Below are 27,044 nucleotides of genomic sequence, written 5' to 3' on the forward strand. Positions count from 1 at the left end.
GTGGAGTCCCAGTCTTACCATGGAGTCCCAGACAGTCCCCTTAGACTCTCCAGTCTATCTTGCTACCCAGACAAACCAGACTTTGTGATAAAAGGTCACTTGCACCAAAAATCACACCACATCAGGTTGCTACCTGTCGCAAGACACCAGTCACTTACCCAGATCAATTGGTGTCCTAGGTCTTACACAAAGACAACGCTAGTAGCCAATTCTATAGTAAATTAACTAAAGGTTTATTAGCTAAGAAAAGAAAGTGAGAGTTATCGAAAGACTAAAGCAGGTGAGTCACAGTTTGTAATTCCAAATGGTGACAGTGACATAATAAACTGCCAGTTTTGCAAAAAAAATCTCTCCCTCAACATGGAGGGGGGATATGTACAACTTTTTGCCCCTCCCCCTGATATGAATTGCACAAACTGGGTTTGGAAATAAACAAAAAATAAGTTTATTAACTACAAAAGGTAAATTTTAAGTGATTATAGGAGATAGCAAACAGAACAAAGCAGATTACTGAGCAAATAAAACAAAACACGCAAACTAAGCTTAATATATTCAAGAAACAGGTTACAAAATGTAATTTCTCATCCTAAGTGTTGTTTTAGGCAGGTTGCAGAATTTCTGTTACTTAGAGTTCCAGTTATTTCTCTTTACAGACTGGACTCCTGTCTCAGCCTGGACTCAGCCCCTGCCTTTCCGCTCAGGTGTTTTTAGCAATCTTCCTTCTTGGACGGGGAGGCAATGGAGAAGAGCCTTGATTGCCTTACTACCCAGCCTTAAGTAGAATTTACATAAGGCGGGAATCTTTTGTTTCCCAGACTGACCTCCCCACCCCCTCTTAATGGAAAAACACTGAAAGTTCAAAATGGGGATCTAGTACCACATGACATGATCACCTGACCCTGTAGTGTCAAAGCAGCAACCCTGGGAGCTTCTCAGGAAGGCGGGAGATTACTATCTTCCAAGTCTTATTGTTCTTCCTAATGGCCCATTGAGGCTGATTGCCTACTGTCTGGTGGGCGTTCCCCCAAGTATACACATAGTTGTAATTGTTATATAGTCAATCTTCCTAACTTCAGATACAGAAATGATACATGCATACAAATTGGTAAACACATTTAGTAGATCATAACCTTTTTAATGATAACTCACATGACCCATCTTGCATAAAACATATCTTAGTTATGCCATATTCATATGAGAACAATATTTCTATGAAGAATATGGGGCGTAAGTCACACCCCTTTCCTCCAGAAAAGAAGCCCAGGGAATATTCCCCTTAATTTTACACTTCTCCTGGGGCTTCTCCCAGTGGCCTGCAATTTCCTGTTTCTGTTGCAGCTGGAGGTGTGAACATGTGTCATGCCAAATACATGAGTAGCAGATGCGATGTCCCTGTAGGACACAGTGTAAAATTGGTAGGGACAGGCCCCCAAAACAAGGACATTCCTGTTTTTCATAGATACTCTTTTGGGGCATAAAATCCCTTGAGTCATAAAACTTCACATTGTCTTTGCAACCTGAACTTCTGTAACCATCCCTCATTTTAAAAACAACAACACTATCGTATTCTACAGTAATGGTCTGAAACGAAGCAGCTTACAATAATTTTCCTGCAGAACGTGGATATCAGATGTTTTTCCTTACTAGAAAGGAACTCTGTATCCATGAACTTTATTGATAGCCACCAAATATGAACTGCAAGTAAGACATTGAAACACTTACACCTCATCTGACACAAATCAATTCCTAGAGTTAGACAACAGTTTTGACCACTCTTCTATGGTGACCTTTGGGAATCAGATTCTGGTCACCCTTACATTGAACGGTTAGCCCCATTGAGTAAGGGTGGCAGAATCAAGCCCTTGGTGAATAGGTAACTGCATTGTTCTCCCCTCAAGTGGAGTATGATATTGTTTTTTATGTAACATCCTGGGCCACATTCTCTACTGTGTAAATTGGCATAGCTCCGCTGGCCTCAAGGAAGCTGCCATTTTATAGCAACTGAGGACCTGGCCTCCTCCTGTTCTAGCCCTTCTGAGGGAATTTAAGATCAGGCATTTGAAGAAAGCAAGAAACTTATCAAAGAATTGTTTTGCTCACACACAAGCAACCCGTGGGGAAACCAAACAACCACTGCATTTTGTTTCTCAGTACAGATAAAAAAAATGAATTTTGAGTAGCTCAATGTTTTTTTCTTTGCTTGCTTTATTTGCTTTTTTCTTTCCTATATCGTTAATACTTTTGATTCTATAAGCCATCACTCTATGAAGATGACCGTCAGATGATATTAGCAGTTGCTGTGGAAGTGTGATATTTTCTCCTGCTAGTGATAGTTTGAGAATTGTTTGCATTTGTAGTCCTTAATTTTATGGCATATGAGAAATCATCTCTCTGGCTGTATTTTAATGGGACGGTTTATCATTTATATTTGAGGTTTAAACTAAAAATCAACTAGGAGCAATGCAAAAATTAAAAAAAATATCTACTGTGTTTGTGTTTGAGAGCAGAGGAGTGAAAGTGTCCTGGTTTCTGGAATTCTGAGAAAGGAAAGGGCTTGCTGTATTGCTAGGCAGATTTATGGACAAAATGGTGAGGTCTGTGCACCAGATAGTCCAGCCGACTTCAATGTTTTCCAAGTGCCATCCTATTCATGGGGTGATCGTTGATGTGATGAGTGGAGGCCTGCTGATGCTAGAGCAATAAAGGCTTCAAAAGAGTCGCAGAAGAAGATTGTGGATTGTGTGCTGTACAAGTGTACAAAGCAGATAAGGGAGACTGGATTGCTTTAGACAATGTTTCACAATGGTACACGTAGCTTCAAAGACTGAAGATGCTTCCTCAAAAGGATATGGACCAAAGGGTTTGATTCTGAATGAAAATATGCCGGAGCAGAACAAAAAGGTACCTTGGCTTCTGTACGTTCAATGGGGTTTCCAAGAATTGAACTGACTCCAGAGAAGTGCCTTTAAAGAAGTTCACAAATACAGGGGAGGTGCTGGGAGAGTGATTTCCCTTGTAAAGAATTTTATCATCTCAGTGCAGGTTGCTCCAACTGTATTACATTATGCTAGAATGACTTCTTTGTATGAGTCAGGGTTTTGTAGTTACTAGGGAAATGCTTGCATGTGTTCTTACAATTGTTACTTATAAGCGGTGTGAATAGATTTGCTCTTAAATTTTGTGGACATGCTTGAATAATGCATTCCATGCTCTCCCAAACATTAAAGCAGAAATATTTTTTCATTGGCTTGTATGCATACAGGGAAATTGATGTTTACCTACATTTACCGATTAAAAATCTAATCCTCCCAAACCTAAATATAAGTCTAGCAAAACGGTACCTACAATGGTATTTACTAATGCATCGGCAATAATTGGTAGTTACAAAAATGCCTGGCAACAAATGTGGTGGCAAAGAGCTCATCCCCTTCTCACTGTTTTCAGTTTAGTCCCATAGTCTCTGTTTCACACGCTTCCTGGTGTTTTCTGTGGATATACTATTATCAGATTGTGGGTTTTTTTCTTTACTTTCAACCTTTCTTATGTTCCTATGACCATGTTGCACTGAAGGTTTCATTGCACACATCAATGCTTGTGAGCTATGCCTTGTTTAGGGTGGGTTAACACTTCCCCATGTTTCTTGTTTACTTCCTTCATAAAAATGACATTGTGATTGGTCATAATTATCACAGGGAGAAGGACATGTAGGAAGACTCATTATCTGGGGACCCTTTTGATGAGCATAGTATGAAGAGTTAAGCCTCTGGTTTCTTCTGCCTGTGTCAGATTTAATACCGTGGAAATCATTTATAACGGACACTTCACTATGGTTTGAAAATACAGTCGATTTTCAGAACATACACATTTTAATTCCTTTTTACCTCCTTCTCTTGGGTTCTCCTTTTCCCCCATCCCTTCATCTCCCCGGCAGCTCATTTCCATCAGCAGTCTCACACAGAGGAGCCATTGTTTAGTCCCAAACTGTTTTATGGGTAAAAGCATGTTTCTGCTAGCCATAGAGAGCTGGAATTGTACTCTCTAGTTCCTTATACAAAATTCCCTTTTCCTATTGTCTATCAAACAAACAGGGGGAAAGCCCTTCAGTTGAGATGGTGATGAACTATTTTAAAAGGATTGGAGACATCTTTCTGTTTCAGTCCCTTTGTGGAAGCCACTGAGGCTAAAGCGTTCACGACACTTCAGGTGACCCCGGGACCTAAGATCCATTTCAAATCAGACGCTGGCTTAGACGTGGTAGACAATCTATCCACTCTCTGCTTTAGCTGTCTTTGACAGTTCGCACTGACCTCACCAGAAGCCAAGTCCTGCACACCTTACTCCCTTGCATAGTCCCAGACTTAATGAGACTACTTACGGGAGTACGGCAAGAAGGATTTGACCCAGGATTTTTTACATATGCTATCACAGGACTTCCATGATAGAAGGGAAGAACAAGGTGATCTATGTTTAGATTCACTGTTAGCGTTATGTGGATTTTCTCTAACTTCCTCTCCTTACAAAGAGCTTTAGTTAAGCAGCTCAGAGATTTTACTTAGGGATAAAGAAGCTTACTCACTAAAGATACCAGGCTAAAGCAGTGGACCCATAAAGGGACAAATCTGGTTCCCAGCAAATAGACAGCATAACTGGTCTGGGCACGGGAAGTCTCCATGGGAAGAAAGGAAGAAATCCTTCTTTTTAAACCTGGAGTTGCTTCACTGCCATCTCTTTAGCCCTGAGGTCTCCATGCTGACTAGCCAGTGGGCAATGGCTCCATGTAGTGGTGAATCAAGCAGCTCTACCTCCACATAGCCCCATGATACACCCAAGATGCTTGTTCTTTGTACAGCCTCCTCAAAGTCTTCCCTGTCCCCACCAGACAGCAGAATGACTTTGGTTCTGATGCATGTGAGTCCCTCCATCCCCATTGGGAAGGATGAAGAATTTGTCCCAAAATGGATAATCCTGTGCTTTTAAAGTCTGATGACGTATTTGTATTGGATTTGACAGTCCTTGACATATGGTTACGCATGTATTCTGTGTGTTGTTGTACAGACACACACATGCACAAGTCATGGGCCAAATCCAGTCCTGGTCTAAGCAAGTTCATTGCCTGCAGGTCATGTGTTAATGTGTCCATTCCCTGAGTGGATGACTGAAAGATTTAAAACTGGAGAACAGTGCAAGAAAGAATAATACCCTTCCAGTCTGAATTTTTCAGATGAATAGTCATTTGTACTTATGTAACATGAGAAATATTTATTATATTATTTGTACTACAACAGTGCCTAGGAGCCAGCTGTCAATGGGGCCCATTGTGCTAGGCACTGTACAGAGAATAAGAGAGATTCCCTACCCTGAAGAACTAATTATCTAAAGAGCTATATATTGTTAGAACAGGAATGAATTTTTAGAGTGTGCTCTCTTTATATGAAGTGTTAATAATGTCTAGTGAAGTTAAGGCAAAATATTGATCTATATGGCTAACTTGGTTAGAAATTGTAACTGACAGTAGTGTTCTTGTCTACTTTCCACATTGATCAGACTTAGCATCTTCCATGTTTCTGATGAAGTGGGTTTTACTTTTCACATCTGTCCCCATGTGCAGGAAGAACAGACACTTGGTTGGGACACAGTGTGCTAAATTCAATAAAGCCAGTGGCATCACTCCAAGAATGAATGCTGCCTAAAATGTCCAGTTCTTCTATTCTGTGTTGCCAACTCTCACAATTTTACCGTGACTCTCACAATATTTTGAATTTTTCTTAAAGCTCCAGCTCCTGGTGGTTACATAAGAATCTCAGCTTTGAGGGCTCAGAGAGTGTTCAAATACTCTTCTAGCCCTCGTGGTTGCAAACTGAAGTTAGAAAATGTGACTCAAGTGCACCCTAAAGTCTCAAAATTCAAGAGGCAAATAAAAAAGCCTTCACATTTATTATGTTTTTTTAAAATGTCATGATTTTTAAACCAATCTAACAATTTTTGAATATTTGGGTTTGTCAATGCTGATGACAGAAAATGTGTAATTATTCTGTAGCAGTGGAGCGTCATCAAGAGAATCTCCCCCGCACTCCCAAACCAGAGTAGCAACTTAGATAAATGCATGGCATTGAAAATAGGTTTGAGATGAAAACTTCGGAGTTGTGACTAGCTGCTTCCCTGTCTAGTAGGGTAATAGATAATATACTTGTTAAGATGAAACTGAACTGCTGACATTGTGTGACACCATCTAAAATGTGCATGAAAAGACTTTTTCATTGGACCACCTTCTGCTGGTGAGAGAGACAAGCTTCTGTGCAACACAGAGCTCTTCCCCCAGTCTGGGAAATGTACTCAGAGTTTCCCAGCTAAATACAAGGTCAAACAGATAGATTAGTATAAGTAGTTAGCACATATTCTAAGACGGGGTAGTCAATAGGCAGCCCGTGGGCCAAATGCAGACCGCCAGACGCTTTTGAATGCTTTTATCATTATTATTATTTTTGTATTATTGTCTCTGGAGTCTGGACCTTGACCAAGAAATTTGGACCTTGACAAAAAATAATTACCCCTGTTCTAAGGAACCATTCAAGATGAAGTGACCTTGATTTAGCTGGGACACTATGAGTTTAATTGCATTGTGCAGTAAAGCAAGATACAAGGTTTCAGTATACAGTAGAGCTGAGCAAAATTTTTTGGATGAATAGTTTATTCATCAAAAAATGCAGTTTCAGGTTGACCAAAACTATTTGTGAATTCATGTTGAGTTAGTCAAATTGTGTCAACCAAACCAAAAACATTGAAACCTTGTGGTAATGTCAAAATGAAACATTAGGCATTTTGACAAAAGCAAAGGAAAAATAGATTTACAAAAGAGGAGGAGATGGTGCAGTGGCCATATCCCTTATAGGCTTCATCCCAGTGGTGAGGGCACTCACCTGAAGTGTGGAAGACCCAGGTTCACTCCCCATCTCTGTCTCATGTGGACAGGGCCGGCTCCAGGCACCAGCCGAGCAAGCTGGTGCTTGGGGCGGCAGCTTGTAGGAGGCGGCATTCCGCCCAATCCTAGGGCGGCATGGCCGCTTTTTTTGTTTTGTTTGTGTTGTTGTTGTTCCGCTCCGGCCACCCTGTAGGGGGCAACGGCGCAGAGGACGGGAGCGCCCTGCAGCAAGCCTGGCAGGCAGTCCTCGTCCTTCCCTCCCCACCGACTGGAGCAGTGCAGAGCCCTCCCGGCAGGGGGCACGGCGGGAGGGGCCGCGTGGCAGCGCCCCGCTGAAGCCCTGGCCGCCCCCCTTCTCTCCCCCCCCCCCACTCGCCAGGGCATATCTGCAGGGCAGGGAGTCCCCCTGCACCCTGGCTCCGGCCGCACCGCAGGTTTTTTGTTTTTGTTTTTGTTTTGTTTTTTTGTTTTTTTGCTTGGGGTGGCCAGAAAGCCAGAGCCGGCCCTGCATGTGGAGATGTGATTTGAACTTATGTCTGCCACATTGCATGGGACTGCCCTAACCACTTGGTTATGGGAGAGTCTGGTGTGGTGTTGTTTCCATCTCTCCTCTTGAAGCTGTTCTATTTTTTATAAATAATTATATAGTTATTGGAGCAGGGACTTGAACTTGGGTCTCTGATATGCATATCCTAACTACCAGGATGTAGCATCATTCTCACTATCTTTCTCTGGCCCGGTGACTGTCATTCACAGTGGCAAGTCACAGTCATTCACGATGACAATGAATGGTCATTGGGCCAGGGATGAACACAAAATACCTGGTTCCCCACTGCCTTGTACCTTTTGTTGTCAGTCATTACACCTGCGCAAAGTGGGTGTAAAATCTATCTATGTATCAGTCTTAGGGGGTTATATTGCCACCTATCACTACAGGCACCTTCCATGTAAAATCAATAGCAATAACAAAGACTCCAGTGGATTTCCTGGAGTCTGTGGCTTATCTTCCTGTTCAGAGTAAATGCTTTGTCTGGGATAGGATTTTTTGTTATTCTTTTTTTTTTTTAGTCCCTCTCTTTCTTGCTTGGTAGGGATTTATTGGGTGGAAGTGGCATGAGTGTCATTCTCAAGGTGGGGAAAGGCTTTTTCAAAGAGGGAAGTGTTACAGTGTTTCTTAAAGATAATCAGACTCTAGAACAGATTCACCTGATCTTCTCTGGAAGTTTGGTGCATAGCCAGCTCCTTCAATTGAAAATGCTACCAGCTCAGAATAAACAAAACAGCAATGTGAGTGGTGAGGTTATGCATTCACCTTATTCCCAGTAGTTCCACTTTTTGTTGCATTTTGTTATTATGATCTTCAGCCATTCATTAGCTAACTTCTCAGCAGGGCTTATAAAACTTTCAGAATGGTGCAGTTTAAGGGAAGATTGGGAGGAGAGAGTGCTCCAGCTGGATCTAGTAAGAAGACAGTGTTCCAGGTAAGAAGAAAGCCTGGAGATGAAAATGAAGGAAAGACATGAGGGAACTGATTTTTACCTATAGGTTTGTATAGCACCTACTACAACGGGGCTCCTGTCCTTGCCTGGGGCACTACTGCAGTACAAATAATAATAATGATTAATGGCAATAATAAGTAGGAGCTAGGGCCTTGAATGCAAAACTAAGGTGCTTATTATTATTACATACTATTGTTATTTATTAGTATAAATTTGATGTGGGAACTGTGGGGGACCCCATGAAAGGATCTGGAGAAAGAAATGGACAAATTAAATTAAGCAGGACAGTCTCTGAATCAGTAAAATGTAATCCATTAGTCAGATCAAATAGATAAAAGTCAATCAATGAAGTAAATCCAGGAACAGATAATAGTATAACCCATTAGCTGAAAGCATTTGGAAATAAATGGGCAGCAATCAATCAGTTGCAATAAACAAGGCATCAGACAGTCAAATGGGGCAACATATGAAGTAATCCAAGCATAGTGGTGCCATAAGTGGAAGGGCGGAAGTGACAGCTTTCTCCTTTACACCAGGCCTGTTGGCAAGACAACACCTTGAGTTGGGTCTGAACCAAAGTACTGGCTCAGATCCACCACACCTCCTGGCCAAACTATGAAGAAGTTCAAATCCAAATCCATATCTTTGTTTCAGGCCTGTCACTATAACGGGACAAACCAAAGCACTGAATCTAAATGTTCCTGACCCATCTGTAGAAAGGCCAAATGTTTCTGTGATATGTTTATTTGTGTTTATAAGTACAGTAGCTCCATGTTAGAGAGTAATATGGCTATGTTCTGTGTGACGTTTTCCATTGTATTATATAGTAGAGAAGGCCTGATCCAAAACCCTCAGATTCACACACTTCCTTTGGAGGAGTGTGGATCTGGATCTGACTGTCATGACTAACCCCTGTTTGTATAAATGCCTGAATCAACCCGTTTGGATTGGAACAGCCCTAACTCTGGAGAAGCGCTTAACTGAATCCAGATCTGCATCTGAACTTTACAGCTAGGACCTATCTAGACTGTAGTCACTGGAACTTTCCTGTCCCCCAATATAGGTAGTTAACCCATATACATAAGTTACGTCTTCGGATACCTAGAGCCCTTTCCCCTAAAGGAACTGTTAGTAGCCAGTTTGGTTACTCCTTCAGAAGTCCATGTGCTACTTGACTCCCTGCTAATTCAGGTAGGGGTGTTGAACTACAGCAGAGCCCTCCTTGATGTCCTGTGTAACAGCAAACACACATAAACATGCATGCTAGAGATACAGGCTCCTGATCAGAGAGAGCATGGATTTCCATGTCATCGGCTCTTGTTTGTTTCTCTCTTCATGGGTGTGATTTCCAAATCAAAACCCTGAATAGCCTTAGCACAGTTTGAATTATATAATTGTGCTGCTGAGAGTCACATGACTTGCTGTCTGAGTAATTCCCTGCAGAAGGAGACAAGCTGCATGTTAAAAAGCTCAACAAATAGTGTTTAAAACAAAAAGTATATAGCACAGAATTTCCATAGTACTTCATCTGAAATCATCTACTGCTGCAACAGCCACATGTATTTCTGGTTCAAAGCTTAGGGATTTGATGGGTAGAGGACGAGTGGGGATGGGACATTAGCTGGACCTGTGGCTTGTTTTCTGTTCCCTTCAATAACAACCCCTGCCTTCAAAACTGGGTGCATCCGATCTTGAACAAAATGAGTGGCTCACTGGAGACCTCAACAAGCAGCTAGGAATCATTGCCTTGTGGAGGTAAGAAGCAATCACATTCCTAATAGTCTGTGATCTAAAACCCATTATTACTTTTCTGTGACTGTATAAGATAGAAGGAGAGAGAGTAAACAGCTGGCACCTCTGTAAACTGGCAAGGGTCTGCTGAAGATATATTTATAGGAAACATAAGGGGGAGGAGGAAGAGGTACAAACTGAATGTAACCTTTTATTATCACATAAATGCCATGGTGCTGTTTTCAGGACTGTTAATTGGATTGATTGTTCTGAACTCTCTATCTCCCTTTCACATGTGAGTTGGCCAGTGAATTGTAACTTGTTTCGACTGGCTGAATCAGAAGGAGAAGGGGCTGTCTGGCACTGCAAGCCTGTATGAGTGTGTGGGGGGGTGTATTTTCAGACCACAACACTTAAGGAGACTGTTGCTCAGTTTCAGAAAGCACAGCTGTTGCAGAGAGAGAGGCAGGAAGTGTGAAAGCAGCTTTGTGATCTCTAACAGGTAGGCAAGAGCACAAACCATATGTTTGTTCCTGGATATTCTTCTTTCTCAAAGAACTGGTAATATAGATCTATATATATTGTTTGGGTTTGCAAAGTCCTTTTGTCTGTTTGTGTTTGTTAGACATGGTTGATGATAGCAGCTGCATGTGTATGCCCAAAAACCAGTGTGTGTGTGAATTAGAGATCACTAGGTCTTCTGAAAATCAGTGGGGTATCTGGGATTTGTAGACTGGGGAGATTCACTTGCAAATCCGACTGCAGTTGAGACATGTGATCACTGCAGGACCACAGCACGTGATTGTTTGAGGAACCCAAAAAAGTTAATTTAGAAGACCTAAAAAAGCCTAGGCGTTACCTTCCTGAGCAGCCTCTGTTGCAAACAAGGGAGAGAGCTAAAAGAGCCGAGAGAGGGAATTTGATCTTCTCTGTTGATTTCTCCTTTGATCCAGTTGCTGACATGTGAAAAGAATAATGGAATTGTCCCACCATCTGGTAGCTATTACAAGAAATCCCTGCACACATATATGCAAAGTGGGCAAGCCCAAAACCAGGGGTTTGGAGAGAAGTCTTGCCCTTGTTGTGTTTGATTGTTTTCTGTTATATAGGTATGTTGAAATATAATATAGCAACTTGCAGACTGAAAGAAGGAGTTAGGTTGAATTAAGATTTGAGATTGGAAAGAAAAAATGTAATCATAAGCATTGGTCAGGAGGTGAGGGCAATATGTCTATAACCAGTACGAAATGCATAACAATATGTTGCTCTTCTGTAATCCCTTCCTTCCTAAGAATGCAAACATTAATTGAGCTTCCTAATGTGTCTGTGAGATAGGCATTAGTATTCCTTTTTTTTCAGGTGAGGACACTGAAGCAGAGAGCTTGTGGTATCATTTATGCTACAAGTCTAACTGCCAGAATATGGTCAGGGGTATTTGTGTTGGCAGTTTTTGTAGGACATGTTTATAGAGCTGTGTGACAGCCTAAGCCATGATACAGTGATTTAGACTGTAGCACCATGCTATACTCCTATTCCTGCATTCATAGTATGGACAAAATAAAGGGTTAGAACACAGACATACATGCTAGACAACTATACAGTGAAATAGTAAAATGTACATTGTAGCCAGGCCCTGAATAATTTGACCAAGATCAAACTAGTTTCTAGCACAGCTTGGAACAACCTTGTGCTTTAACCACTCAACTGTTTCAATTAGACAAAACAGTTCCCTTTTTTTTTTTTTCCCTTGGCATGACCCGACCATATGTTAACTTGGGTAATTACATTCTGTTTACATAAAATTCCCAATGTAGTTTCAACTGGTTATAGTGTTATGTTGTAGATTTGCTATGTGGAAATCTTCCGCACTAGAGAAGGCAGCGTTTCAGCAGTAGGGGATATAATCCCTGAACTGTATATATAGTAGTTTGTAAATTTATGAATCAGCATTTTGGGATCCCTATATAAAAAGTACTACATGACTGTCAGCCTATTTTTAATAGCGATATTTCTTCCCAATACTCTAGATTACAGGTTGGTAAGCATTTGCTTTATTTACCGAATTTCTGTTTTCTAAGTCTGCTGTCAGTGGAGATGTTTATGGTAAAAAGGTTGTAGCTAAAAACTGAAAATATGTACACATGCTATCAGATCTGTTGTTCCCATTGTACAGGAGATGCATGTTTCACACAACAGATGTGATTACAGTGTTTAGCTTCTACCACCCTTGCTCATATTGAGCAGTACAGTATCTTACTCACGACCCAAAGATTCCCAGGGACACAGAGCCAGACCCTATATATATTGAATAGCACCAAAAATGCAGGCCTCTACTCCTTGAGCTAAAGAAGAAATTTCATACTATTGATATTGGTAGCTGCAGCCACTAGAGAGCATCACCACTCACTATTTTATACGCACACAGCCAGTGAATTATATCACCTTGAAATATAATCTCCCAAGGCAGATATATTTGGCCAGATTGATCCTTGTATAAATCCACTGATTTTGATAGTTACAGTAGGGATCTGTTTGGTCAAATATGATCACAGTGATAGCTGGTACTGTTAGATATAGATATCTAACAGTTATGTTAATAAAATATCTGTTGAAGGACCAAAAAAAAAAATCCACCAGTCTCCATAAAAAATGCTCATTGCTCCAAGAAATAGAAATTGAAGACTATGATATGTTTGGTGTTTATCCATCTACTGCCATGCAGTACACCCATTGATGACAGTGAGAGTTATGTGTAGATAGCCTGGGGAGTACATACCCGTTCATTTTTATGAGTGGTGGTCAGACTGACAATAGATTGATGGTTTAATCTCTTTGTAAGAACCATCATGCTCTGTGAATAAACATCTGCATATTAGAACTTCTCCAAGGAGACTGGATGTGATACACAATGATGACTCTGAATGGTCTGGTACAATCTTTAATTTCATGCATTGATCAGATAAATAATATTGGCTCCAAAAGAATAATTATGGTCAAATAAGGGTGATTTATCGAGAGACTAAAACTTATCTGATTTGGCCTTGACCTATAGTAATAGCTGGTAACTGGTCTGAACCAAGGGCAGATTCCATATTTCCCAAACTTTCTAATTACACTAGTTATGAGATGGTCCATAAAAACTGTGAAGCAGCCTTTCTGGCTCACCTTTGAGTTCCTTGCAGAATTGTTAAACTGCTTATTAGAAAAATCTGTGTTTTTAATACTAACCTAAAGAAATTACTGAGGACTAAATGTAAATTGTATCAGTAGTTTGAATGAATCCAGAAGCTGTGAAAGTAATTTAAGGATGAAAATTGAGGCTAATTCTCCAACCTTATCTGTGAGTTTGACTGGCTTGGTAGTATTCTTGCCCCTAGATTAATCACCTAGATTTTACCTGAAGCTTTTGCAATAGAGGTATGCAAAATGTTTACAATAAACCCTGAAACCACATGAAACTTGCCTGGTTTCTAGTTTTCTTACAAGCTCATACCTCAACTCACATTTGTTAAATTGTTCACAAAATGTGAGACTGTCATTGTTCTGACCCTTTTGAGTTTCATTGTATATTCTTTCTTACATTTCATACATTTATTGTTTCTAAAGGAAAAAATATTTCTAGCTACACTCAGGGGCCTTTAAAAATTCCTTCTGTTCAACATGAAGGGAGCAGCTTTTTAAGAGAATCTTAGCGTATGTCTACTCTACCTGCCGGATCGGCAGGCAGCAATCAATCTAGCGGGGATCAATTTATCACGTCTAGTCTAGTCGATTTCCTCAGGAATGGCTCCAGGGTTTTTGCTGCCCCAAGCAGTTGCCGGGGGGCCACGATTGGCTGTAGCTCCACCGTGCCACTTTCTTCTTCGGCGGCACTTCGGTGGCAGGTCCTTCCCTCCGAGAGGGACCGAGGGACCCGCCGCCGAAGAGCCCGACCTGCCGCCCCTTCCCCTTGGCTGCCCCAAGCACCTGCTTGCTCAGCTGGTGCCTGGAGCTGGCCCTGGATTTCCTCCCCCATACCTCCCCCCAGTGTAGATAAGGCCTCAGTATTATATAATTGAGATTTCCTGCTCTGCAGGATGAAATCTTTCAGGACAGGTAGAATTTTAAACAGCCAGAGTTTCTGCTATCTGAAAATGAATGTTCTTGTTTTGAAAGTAATCCTCGTCCTGTTTCTATGATTACTAGGAGAATAACATAAACTAACAACAACAAAATGCAGCCACCCAGAACTCATATTGTACCAAAGCAAAATGGAACACGATTCTCAAACGTTTCCAGTTTTTTCTAAATATAGAACCTGCATTCTTCAAGATGGTTCCATTTGGGGCAAAACATTTGGCCATAATTATTTTCCTGCATATCTGAACTCACTTTTGAGAAACCCAGGACCAGTTTATAGTTTTACAGCAAAGTCATGCAAAATTTTGCATAGATTTAACACAAAAATAGGTGAAACTCAACAACAGTTTCAAAGCTTTGAGATTTTCACTCTTCCAAGCTCTGAGATCTTGATCCAACATCTGAGGCTCATCTGTGTAAACCTATGTGGACAGAACTAATTATAACGTTTCCATTAACCTCTATGAAATAAAACTGCTGAGTTTTGCCCAGGTCTCCACAGCCATGTTTTCCTAGGGAGGAGCTCTGTTGTCAAAAGTACATTGCCTTTTACGGCATGTAATAGTGATGTGCCTTTTTTTTTTTTTTTCTTCCTCCTCCTCTTTTGCCTACAATGGCTGGAATTCAAATTTGAGTGTCTGGGTTTAACTCAATTCCAAAATGTACTTAAGCATGCGGCTTTTGTTTTTCAATAGAATATATCCACTTACCGCTGTAATGCAAAGCACTTTAGAAAATAACAGTCCATGATTATGATTTCCTACTGAGAAAGTGGGAGTCGCACAGATATCCTTTACTTGTTAGCAACATTGTGGTAGATCTTGGCGCAAGCTAATTTCTGGTGTGGTTCTGTCATTGGAGTCAATAGAATTGTACCAGGGATGAACTTGTCCCCCTCTTTATACCTTTCTCACCTTTTGCTTTATTGAAGTGCAATGAATTTTAAACTTTACCAGGAACTGTGTTCTAAAAGTCTGTAATCGAAAATATCTGCTGATTAATCAGGCTGCAGTGTTCAACATTTAGATTTGCTTATTATAAATGACTGGTATGTCATGGTAATGAGATTTTCTCCAGTTTTACAGCCTGAATCTTGCTGATGCATGCAGCCAGGGGTTTTGGTGGTATATTACATTCACCCATTCTTTACTAACCTATTTTTAAGTCATTTGGGTGAAAAACAGTGACCTCTTACTGACTTTTTGATGTTCCTTTGAACAAGTGAATGAAAGGGACAGGGAGGGATGTGTTGAAGCAGGCTTTATTCATATAGTACACTCAGTGCCTGGGTACTTAATTAAGGAAAACCAAAGAGTGGGAGAATCCTAACACTGCTAAATTTTCACTAAATGGCCCAAGTATAAAATGAGAGGCAAGATGCGTGAGGTAATCTTTTATTGCACCAACTTCCCTTGGTCAGAGAGACAAGCTTTCTGAGTTTATGCAAAGTTGCACAGGAGGAAAGAGAGTGAGTGAGTGCTCTGGGTAAGCTCAAAAGCTTGTTTCTCTCACCAACAGAAGTTGGTCCAGTAAAAGATATTACCTCACCCACTTTGTCTCTCTAATATCCTGGGACCAACACAGCTAGAACAACACTTCAAGTATAAAATAGCAGATTAGAAAGAAGAACAAAAGATAAATAAGCCATTTGGGAGTTAAAGAAACAGTAGTGTCGTCCCCCCCCCCTCTCCCTCCCTCTATTTTTGTCATTAATAGAAACATGTTATGGATGAAGAGATCTGTACAATACAGTTGATCAACTCTACTCTATCCCTTGCCCCAAGGCAGGAATAATCCAGTCAGTAGAGACTCTATGTGTATAAATAGTATCTCCCTCTCAGGGGATACTTCCCAGTTTTAAAATTAGAGTTACAGGAGTTAGATAAGATTCCCTAGTCAAAGTTCATGGCTCTCCAGGTATCCCATTTGGGAGTAGAAATTGGTGGTAGCCAGGTATTTCTTTGCACTCTTATTTATTTAAAAGGAATATACAGAGTCCTTAGGGTGACCAGATGCCCTGATTTTATAGGGACAGTCCTGATATTTGGGGCTTTGTCTTATATAGGCACCTATTCCCTGCCCTCCACCCCCCACCCTGGCCACCCCATCCCGATTTTTCACAGTTGCTGTCTGGTCACCCTAGGAGTCCTGTGTCTCTGAATACAGATGGAAGCAGGAACAAAAAAGAGCAGTACCAGCTCCCTAAGCTTCTTTACCAAACACCAGATCCAAAAGCTGTCTTGTCTTTAGTTTTTTCCAGAGCCACATTGGTACAGGCTCCTGCTTCCGTTTTTTCTTGCCTCTTTTCCTCTGCCCCTGTCTTTGTTCTTGTCTATGACCTCAGTATCTGCGTGTTTTCTCACACACACACTCCTACCCAAAACAATACTCAGCCCAAAAGCTCTTCGGATGGTTCACACACTCCTTTTGTCTTAGGTGTGAACTCACCCTTCAAATAACACAACCCCCACCTATCAGCCTCAATGGGTTTTAACCTAATCCATAACAAAGTTTTATCCAGCTCATCATAATACATATAATGAAATGATGATCCCTGCTCCAAAGAGTTTACAAGCTGAGTAATACGGCAAGCTTTCTCACACTGTCCCTCCCAGTGGTGTGACCTGGAGAGACCACTGATCTGATCTACACTGAAAACTTCATTGGCATAGCTACTGTAATGGATCCATAGAGCCAGTGCTCTTGACTGGCTCTGGAATAATGCCTGTGAAGACCCCCTTCAGTGTGTCAACCCCCTTAGGGTCACACTCTCTCTCCCTGGGGTAAGCCCCTTGGTTTCACCTCCTCCTGGGACTGAACCACGGAGCCTTCAGCGCCTCTGCTTTGCCCCGTGAACTCCCCTCAGCCAGTCCACCTGAATTGGACACCCGGGGAAGACTTACACACTCAAAGGGAGCAATGGCCCCCCCCAGCTTCCTGACTCTGGAGTGGCTCGTAGTCAGCGTTGTAAAAACAGAAGGATTTATTAGATGTCTGAAACACAGTGTAGAAAGTCCTTAGGTTAACATAGAAAGCAGAAAGTTACAGCAAAGTCCATCTGGGTCAGTCCTGAGCCCAGAGCTCTCTCTGATCTCCCCATCCAGAAGAGTGTCATGCTTCCAGTGGCCCATACATAACAACCCCCCCAGGGTACCTCCTCCATCCTTTGTTCTGGTTTCCATGTCAAAAATGGTCACTTAGCCATCGTCCTTACTTCTTTTGTTCTCCAGCCAGTCACAGCTGGCTGGCTTCCTGCAGAGGGTGGACTCTGCTTATCGTTAGTTGCTAGGTACCAAATGCGGACCTTGTCTGGGCCCAGGCCCCAGATAGCTAGGCAACAGTCACACCTGGATTTCTGGGTCTCTGCAAAGAGCAAACAACCTTTTCCCACCACCAAGTTTAACCATGCACAACATGGGGAAACTGAGGCACACACAGTATTCATACAAAATATTATAGGCAATTCCCACTCTGTCACAGCTATGTCACCCGGGGTGTGAAAATTCCACACCCCTGAGGGACATAGCTATGTCAGCGTAACCCCTGATGTAGACAGCGCTAGGTCAATGGAAGCATTCTTCCATCAACCTAGCTACCACCTCTTGGGGAAGTAGATTCACTACAGCGACAGGACAGCCCTTCCCATCACTGTAGTGAGTGTCTACACTGAAGCGCTGCAGCAGTTTGAGTGTAGATATACCCTAGGACTGAGAAGGTAGTTTGGTCCTGTTGTCAAAACTATAACCTTTCTGCAGAGACAGTTATATTACTGCAGTTCCTAAGAACCCTAGTGATGGACCAGAACCCCACTATCACTTAATTATATTACAGTAGTATCTAGAGGCATCTAATCAGAACACCATTGTAATAGGCACTGTACAAACAAAACCAAGTTCCTACCTCCAGAGAGCTCACAGGCTAAGATTTTGACAAGATACAACTGGTGGCTAACCAGACAAACCAGGGATGCTAACAGCTATCTACTAGGGGAGGTGAACTGGGACCAGAAACTCATTTCACACAGGATACCAAACAACTATCCAAAGCTAACAACTTCGTATCATTACAATCCTTGATTGTATTTGAACCACTGATCTAGAGGTGAAAAGCATCATATCTATTTATCAATTCCAGAAGCTGGAAGTACTCTTTTATCTGACTAGTTTTATACTGCAGATATCAAATTCACACCCTTGATTGTATTTGTATGTGGAGATCAGGCTGTATTATGTATAGTAGACAGGAGCTTGTTCAAAATGCGATTAAACTTTGGCATTCAGCACTGCATACATTTGGTTTCTTTTGGTCAAAAGCATAGCTTTTGGAAACATAGGTGCTGACTTTTGGTTTTGCCAGTAGATGCCCCATCCCAGTTCCGCCCCCTTCCCCAAGGCCCTGCCCTTACTCTACCCCAGTCCACCTCTTCCTGCCCCCTCCCTCTTAGGTCCTCTCCCCTGAGCATCTCCTGCCCACTACTTACTCCTTTCTGCCCCCTCCTGCCTTAAGGGCGAGGTGTGTTTGGGGGGGGCTCAGCCTCCCCGCAAAACTGGCAATTTTCAGCATATTTATACACTTATTTCATATTCTAGTTATTGAATGTGTGTCTATCATTGGCATCTTAACAGTGTAATCATTATTAAAATAGTAATGAAATATATCATTACATTATCATGAATTACAATATATTAAAATCATTACAGTCAGCTACAAGCTGTTTCATAGATTCATAGATTCTAGGACTGGAAGGGACCTCGAGAGGTCATCGAGTCCAGTCCCCTGCCCGCATGGCAGGACCAAATACTGTCTAGACCATCCCTGATAGACATTTATCTAACCTACTCTTAAATATCTCCAGAGATGGAGATTCCACAACCTCCCTAGGCAATTTATTCCAGTGTTAAACCACCCTGACAGTTAGGAACTTTTTCCTAATGTCCAACCTAGACCTCCCTTGCTGCAGTTTAAACCCATTGCTTCTGGTTCTATCCTTAGAGGCTAAGGTGAACAAGTTTTCTCCCTCCTCCTTATGACACCCTTTTAAATACCTGAAAACTGCTATCATGTCCCCTCTCAGTCTTCTCTTTTCCAAACTAAACAAACCCAATTCTTTCAGCCTTCCTTCATAGGTCATGTTCTCAAGACCTTTAATCATTCTTGTTGCTCTTCTCTGGACCCGCTCCAATTTCTCCACATCTTTTTTTAAAATGCGGTGCCCAGAACTGGACACAATACTCCAGCGGAGGCCTAACCAGAGCAGAGTAGAGCGGAAGAATGACTTCTCGTGTCTTGCTCACAACACACCTGTTAATACATCCCAGAATCACGTTTGCTTTTTTTGCAACAGCATCACACTGTTGACTCATATTTAGCTTGTGGTCCACTATAACCCCTAGATCCCTTTCTGCCGTACTCCTTCCTAGACAGTCTCTTCCCATTCTGTATGTGTGAAACTGATTTTTCCTTCCTAGGCGGAGCACTTTGCATTTGTCTTTGTTAAACTTCATCCTGTTTACCTCAGCCCATTTCTCCAATTTGTCCAGATCATTTTGAATTATGAACCTGTCCTCCAAAGCAGTTGCAATCCCTCCCAGTTTGGTATCATCCGCAAACTTAATAAGCGTACTTTCTATGCCAATATCTAAGTTGTTGATGAAGATATTGAACAGTGCCGGTCCCAAAACAGACCTCTGCGGTACCCCACTCGTTATGCCTTTCCAGCAGGATTGGGAACCATTAATAACAACTCTCTGAGTACGGTTATCCAGCCAGTTATGAACCCACCTTATAGTAGCCCCATCTAAATTGCATGACATTCTTATCGATAAACTAGGCAAATACGAGACTGTATCAAATGCCTTACTAAAGTCTAGGTATACCACATCCACAGCTTCACCCTTATCCACAAGGCTCGTTATCCTATCAAAGAAAGCTATCAGATTGGTTTGACATGATTTGTTCTTCACAAATCCATGCTGGCTGTTCCCTATCACCTTACCACCATCCAAGTGTTTGCAGATGATTTCCTTAATTACTTGCTCCATTATCTTCCCTGGCACAGAAGTTAAACTAACTGGTCTGTAGTTTCCTGGGTTGTTTTTATTTCCCTTTTTATAGATGGGCACTATATTTGCCCTTTTCCAGTCTTCTGGAATCTCTCCCGTCTCCCATGATTTTTCCAAAGATAATAGCTAGAGGCTCAGATACCTCCTCTATTAGCTCCTTGAGTATTCTAGGATGCATTTCATCAGGCCCTGGTGACTTGCAGGCATCTAACTTTTCTAAGTGATTTTTAACTTGTTCTTTTTTTATTTTATCTGCTAAACCTACCCCCTTCCCATTAGCATTCACTATGTTAGGCATTCCTTCAAACTTCTCGGTGAAGACCGAAACAAAGAAGTCATTAAGCATCTCTGCCATTTCCAAGTTTCCTGTTACTGTTTCTCCCTCTTCACTAAGCAGTGGGCCTACCCTGTCTTTGGTCTTCCTCTTGCTTCTAATGTATTGATAAAAAGTCTTCTTGTTTCCCTTTATTCCCGTAGCTAGTTTGAGCTCATTTTGTGCCTTTGCCTTTCTAATCTTGCCCCTGCATTCCTGTGTTGTTTGCCTATATTCATCCTCTGTAATCTGTCCTAGTTTCCATTTTTTATATGACTCCTTTTTATTTTTTAGATCATGCAAGATCTCGTGGTTAAGCCAAGGTGGTCTTTTGCCACATTTTCTATCTTTCCTAACCAGCGGAATAGCTTGCTTTTGGGCCCTTAATAGTGTCCCTTTGAAAAACTGCCAACTCTCCTCAGTTGTTTTTCCCCTCAGTCTTGATTCCCATGGGACCTTACCTATCAGCTCTCTGAGCTTACCAAAATCTGCCTTCCTGAAATCCATTGTCTCTATTTTGCTGTTCTCCCTTCTACCCTTCCTTAGAATTGCAAACTCTATGATTTCATGATCACTTTCACCCAGGCTGCCTTCTACTTTCAAATTCTCAACGAGTTCCTCCCTATTTGTTAAAATCAAGTCTAGAACAGCTTCCCCCCTAGTAGCTTTTTCAACCTTCTGAAATAAAAAGTTGTCTCCAATGCAGTCCAGGAATTTGTTGGATAGTCTGTGCCCCGCTGTGTTATTTTCCCAACATATATCCGGATAGTTGAAGTCCCCCATCACCACCAAATCTTGGGCTTTGGATGATTTTGTTAGTTGCTTAAAAAAAGCCTCATCCACCTCTTCCACCTGGTTAGGTGGCCTGTAGTAGACTCCTAGCATGACATCTCCCTTGTTTTTTACCCCTTTTAGCCTAACCCAGAGACTCTCAACACTTCCGTCTCCTATATCCATCTCTACCTCAGTCCAAGTGTGTACATTTTTAATATATAAGGCAACACCTCCTCCCTTTTTCCCCTGTCTATCCTTCCTGAGCAAGCTGTACCCATCCACACCAACATTCCAATCATGTGTATTATCCCACCAAGTTTCAGTGATGCCAACAATGTCATAGTTGTATTTATTTATTAGCACTTCCAGTTCTTCCTGCTTATTCCCCATACTTCTTGCATTTATATATAGGCATCTAAGATACTGGTTTGATCTTTCCTCCCAGTTTTGTCCTGACCCTCCTTTCTCTCTGCCAATATAGCCCACACTCCCTCTCGTTTCCAACCCATCTCCCCGGTCTCCATGTTCCCCACTTACCTGTGGGCTTTGCTCACCTGTCCCCGTCGAACCTAGTTTAAAGCCCTCCTCACTAGGTTAACCAGTCTGTGTCTGTCTTCACTAACATCCCAGTTTAAAGCAACAGAGGGTCCTGTGGCACCTTTAAGACTAACAGAAGTATTGGGAGCATAAGCTTTCGTAGGTAAGAACCTCACTTCTTCAGATTCACTTGCATCTGAAGAAGTGAGGTTCTTACCCATGAAAGCTTATGCTCCCAATACTTCTCTTAGTCTTATAGGTGCCACAGGACCCTCTGTTGCTTTTTACAGATTCAGACTAACACGGCTACCCCTCTGATACTTGATCCCAGTTTAAAGTCTTTATGTTCACTCTGGGCTTCACACCTGCTTAGGGCTTGTTTGGGAGCTGAGGACCACTGATGGCTGTGGGAAGAAGATGGATGGGAGGGATAAGCGGTGGAGAATCTTTCCCCGCTCCCTTCCTCTTTCTTCTCTCCTTTCCTTTCACTCTCCCTGCCCCTTTCCCTTTCTCTTGTTTCTTCTCTAAGTCCTTGCTCCCCTTCTTGCTTCCCTCCCATGTCCCTTTTCCCATCTCTCTCTCTGCTCCCCACCTCCTAGTGGCTCTATCTAGTGCCTGCTCCCACCCACACACTCAAAGCGGCAGAGGAGGTTCCCCTTCCCCGGTGGGAAGGGTTGCCTAGTGGTTAAGGCACAGGCCTTGGGCTCAGGTGTTCTGGGTTTGATTCTCTGCTCTGCCACAGACTCCCTTCCTAGCCTTGGGAAAGTCACTTCAGCTCTGCGTGCTCTAGATCCTACCTGCTAAATGGGGCTAATGCTGACCTGCCTCCCAGGCTAAATCCATTCATGGCTGTGTGATGATGGGAGGGAAGGGGGGGAAATGGAGATACCAATGTGGGTAGATTTGGGCTGAATTTCTCCATAGCCTGAGAGTGAGAGCCAGCTCCGTGCAGGGGGGGACAGGAGAGAGAGAAAGAGGGGGGCTCAGGCCAGCTCCGCACAGAGTGCGGTTGGGGCTTCAGCCTTGCAGCTTCTGCCACTAGGGTGGCTGGGGCCCCCGAACTGGGGGCTTCAGCCCCACATCTTCTGCCAGGATCCAGGGCTTCTCTTACTACCACCACCACCCCAGCATGGCTCCTGCCAGGGTCCAGGGCATCTCCTCCTGCCCCCACCCAGTGCAGCTCCTACTGGGGTCTGGGGCTTCTCCTCCCCCTAATCCACCACTGTACCCACCCCCAGCCCTAGCCTAGCTGGGCTCCTTTGGGTCACCTGATCAGGGTGGCTCCAGGCACCAGCTGGCTCCAAGCACCAGCACAGCAAGCACGTGCCTGGGGCGGCAACCCGCGGTGGGCGGCCTGCCGGTCGCCGTGAGGGCGGCAGTCAGGCTGCCTTCGGCGGCATGCCTGCAGGAGGTCCGCCAGTCCCGCGGTTTCAGCGGCAATTCGGCGGCGGGTATGCCAAAGCCGCAGGACTGGCGGACCTCCCGCAGGCGTGCTGCCGAAAGCCGCCTGACTGCCGTGCTTGGGGCAGCAAAATACATAGAGCCGCCCCTGCACCTGATGCCTGCTGTGGTCAGAGTCGAGCCAGGCTGGGAGGGAGCAACCATACAGGTGGATGCCATAGCCATCAGCCCAAGAGGTGTGGAGCAGCCCCAGGTGAGCAGGGACTGGCTGTGCTGCTGCTGATAGCCCAGCACTCCCACCCATGCCCAGAGCCGGATTAACTGGTTGGCCCAGTGCCAAACATATTTGGGAGCTGCCATGGAGGCAATGGAGCATGGTGCGGGGGGCCGGCCCCTGGAGTGAGGGGCCAGCTAGAGGCAATGGGGCGGGGCATGGCAGGGGCAGCCCTGCTCCACCCAATGCAAGGACACTATTTACAAACCAGCAGTTGCCAGACACACAGTGGCCTGCCCGGCCCTGTGCTGCCAGCATGCTCCTTCCCCTTGGGAGCAGGCCCATGCCACACCACACAGCCTCCCTGCCCAACACCCCCTGACTCCCAGAGCCCCCCTGGACCCACTATGCCCAGCGCCCCCCCCCAGACCCACCCACAAATGCACAGCGCCCTGCACAACACCACCCCTGCCCATAGCCCCACCACAACTGCTCAGCACCCCACACAAAGAACCCCCACTCCCTAGTGCCCCAACACCCACAGATTCTCCCTGCCCCTTCACAGCCCAGCACGCGCGCACACACCCTATACTCGCCACAGACCCACTCCCCAAGCCCTGCCTCCCGGCCGCACTCACCGGTCCTGCTGGGAGGTGACTGTGTCTGCTGGGCTGAGCCGGCAGCCTAGCCAGAGCTGGTCCCAGGGCTGGGAATCGCTCCAGCCCCTCGGATCAGCCAGGCCAGGACCTGCCCTGGCCAGGGTCCCTCAAGACGCACTTGCCTGGAGGGGCCCAGCCAAGCCCTCCGCACTGTCTCCCCTTCCACCTGGCTGAGACTGGCCAGGCTTCTGCATCAGTCCCACGCGGCTCAGCTCCGGGAAGACAGGTGGGGCCCCACAGGTGGTGAGAAGCAGAGACTTCCCAGAGCCGGAGGTGCACTGGGGTCCAACCAGGGGGCTGAGAGGAGCAGGGGGTGGGGCCAGGGGGCAGAGACAAGCTCACGGCCAGCCAGAAAAGAGGAGCCGGTGGTGGGCGGGGGGAGCCAGCGGGGTCTTGGGGTGCAGTGCAAGTGGAGCAGGCCTGGGCCCCTTCCGAGCATGGGCCTGGCTCCATGGAGCCACTGGAGCCATTGTAAACTCAGCACTGCCCATGCCTAATCCTAAGGCTTTTTGTGAGACTCACTCAGCCCCTGCCGGAGCAGGGAGGCATGAAACAGTTGATCTGAGCCTGCCCGCCAAACAGCTGATCACAGCTGTGCGCAGGCTACCCATATGAAACCGCTCATCTGCCGAGGCACCCGCAAAACAGTTGATCTCTGGCCGCCAACAGCTGGTCATCCCGATCGGTGCTGAGCACCCCCCCCCCTCCCCCCACACACACACACTTTTTTTTCCCCACAGAGTCGGTGCCTATGTTTGGAAATAATTTTTCACTTTTAGTAAACCAGGACCTGAGCTTCAGTCTGAAGAAGGCCTGTTTTAAGGTAACAGAAGCAAACAAAAATCTTTAGTTTTACTTTTCAAGCCAAAATCCTTTTTTATTCTTGGAAGCTAAACTCTTTAATTTGTATTTGGGAAATAATGTAATCTGTAGGTCATACTTGGCTACTTTCCAAATAAAAAATTCTGAACAGGTTGAGTAAAAAATACAGCAAAGTATTGAGCTGAATTGCCTAGGTGTGGGAGAGCTGGGGGTGACATTCAGATAGGGACTTTTGTGTAGACAGAAATATCATTTAGACCAGGGGTTCTCAAACGGGGAGTTGTGACCCCTTAGGGAGTTGCGAGGTTATTACATGGGGGGTCACGAGCTGTCAGCCTCCACCACAAACCACACTTCACCCCCAGCATTTATAATGGTGTTAAATATTTTTAAAAGTGTTTTTAATTTATAAGGCGGGGGTCACACTTAAAGGCTTGCTGTGTGAAATGGGTCACCAATACAAAAGTTTGAGAACCACTGATTTAGGTGCCTTTGTACAGATAGTAAATCCAATTGCTGTTTTTAAGTCTTTGAGACCTCTCTGTCACTTTGGACTGGTTATGGCCAGTTCTGTATCTGAGCTTTCCTGCTTAGAGGCTGCTTTTCCGAAAAGAGAAAATAAGTGTTAATAGAATCAGTGCACTGCCCACCTTCCCATTGCTGCTCACATTGTTCACTATGTCCAGAATCATGCTCAGCTGAAATAAATGCACCATTTTGACGTTAACTATATGACTCTAAATTCCACAGCTTCAGTTTAAGATTTAAAAAATAATAATAATAATTTAGGATGAAATAGTTTGTTCTGTTTTAAGCCTAAAAATGGCTAGTGATTTTGGATGCCCACTTGAAGATACCTTTATAGGGGCCTGATTTTCAGAAAGTGCCAAGCACCACCCTTTGAAAATCAGGCACTTTAAAGGTGTCGCAAATCAGGCACCCAAAATCACTAGTCAATCTTGAAAATATAGGCCTTAAAGTTTACTTCATTGACTTATTATTTTAAATAGCCTCTCTTTGACCCCTCAAGGGAAGGGGAAGTAAACACAACCTAGTGGCATTCTGTTAGGAAAGCAAAATTATTTTGAAGTGTCTATCCAATTACATGTTCTGTTCAAGGGTAACTTTCAGCATGTCAAAATCTCAGAGCTTAAATATGGTAGTGGAATAAGAAACCTTGCCCAACTCAGGCTAAAAGTGAATGCAACAAAATGTTATGTTCACATCAGCGTGTAACATACTTTCCTTTTTTTTAAAACGTATTTATAACCCATGAGTGCCTCAGTAAACACAAGGCATGTGTCTGTGCTTCCCACCATCTCTTTATGTTGTGTGGGTGTCTTTGTTTGGTTAAGAACACAGGAACTGTGCCCTTGCTGTGCTCACAGCGTCTGTATGTTATAATTGCCAGCTCACTGGAGAAGACCCCTAACAACAGCTAATGTTGAAGAGTAATAGAGTAGCTCTGGAGAATAGAAGGTTCAGTTCTGTGCTAAGGTTGGCATTTATGGATAGCAGGGGTCTAGTGAGAGTGGCTTTTACTGGGGTGCCAGGTGCTGGTGTAACGCCGACAGACCCCGGTCGTCGTTGGCAGATGGAATCAAACCGGCGACCTCTAGAGCTTCGTGTATGAGCCTCTACTGCAGGGGTGGGCAAACTGCGGCCCGGGGGCTGCATCCGGCCCTTCAGACATTTTAATCTGGCCCTCAAGTTACTGCCGGGGAGCAGGGTCTAGGGCTTGCCCTGCTCCTCTTATGCCGTGGCTCCGCACAGCTCATGGAAGCAGCAGCATGTCCCCCCTCGGGCTCCTATTTGTAGAGGCAGCCAGGGGGCTCCACACACTGCCCCCGCCCCAAGTGCCACCCCCACAGCTCCCATTGGCCGTGAACCTGTGGCTGGGGCAGCACGCAGAGCTGCCTGGCCGCGCCTCCGCATAGGAGTCAGAGGCGGGACATGCCGCTGCTTCCGGGAGCTGCTTGAGGTAAGCACCGTAC

The 27,044-nt window shown here is 44.0% G+C and overlaps 1 protein-coding gene across 16 annotated transcripts in view; it reads left to right on the forward strand.

The window, feature by feature from the left end:
• PHACTR1 (phosphatase and actin regulator 1) overlaps nucleotides 1-27,044 on the forward strand; it is a 420,672-nt gene that overhangs the window by 164,448 nt on the left and 229,180 nt on the right. For 2 of the 16 annotated variants that reach the window (XR_010598757.1, XM_005305207.5), the window contains exon 1: nucleotides 10,497-10,651. The exons of 10 other annotated variants lie outside the window; for them this stretch is intronic. The gene's annotated coding sequence lies outside the window, so the exon portion shown is untranslated. Of the gene's footprint in view, nucleotides 1-9,821; nucleotides 10,174-10,236; nucleotides 10,652-27,044 lie in introns of those variants that run through there. 4 more of the 16 variants (XM_065584979.1, XM_065584980.1, XR_010598758.1 and 1 more) reach the window with 4 other exon arrangements.

This window comes from Chrysemys picta, chromosome 2 (assembly GCF_011386835.1).
Source record: "Chrysemys picta bellii isolate R12L10 chromosome 2, ASM1138683v2, whole genome shotgun sequence".
Classification (NCBI taxonomy): Eukaryota; Metazoa; Chordata; order Testudines; family Emydidae; genus Chrysemys; species Chrysemys picta.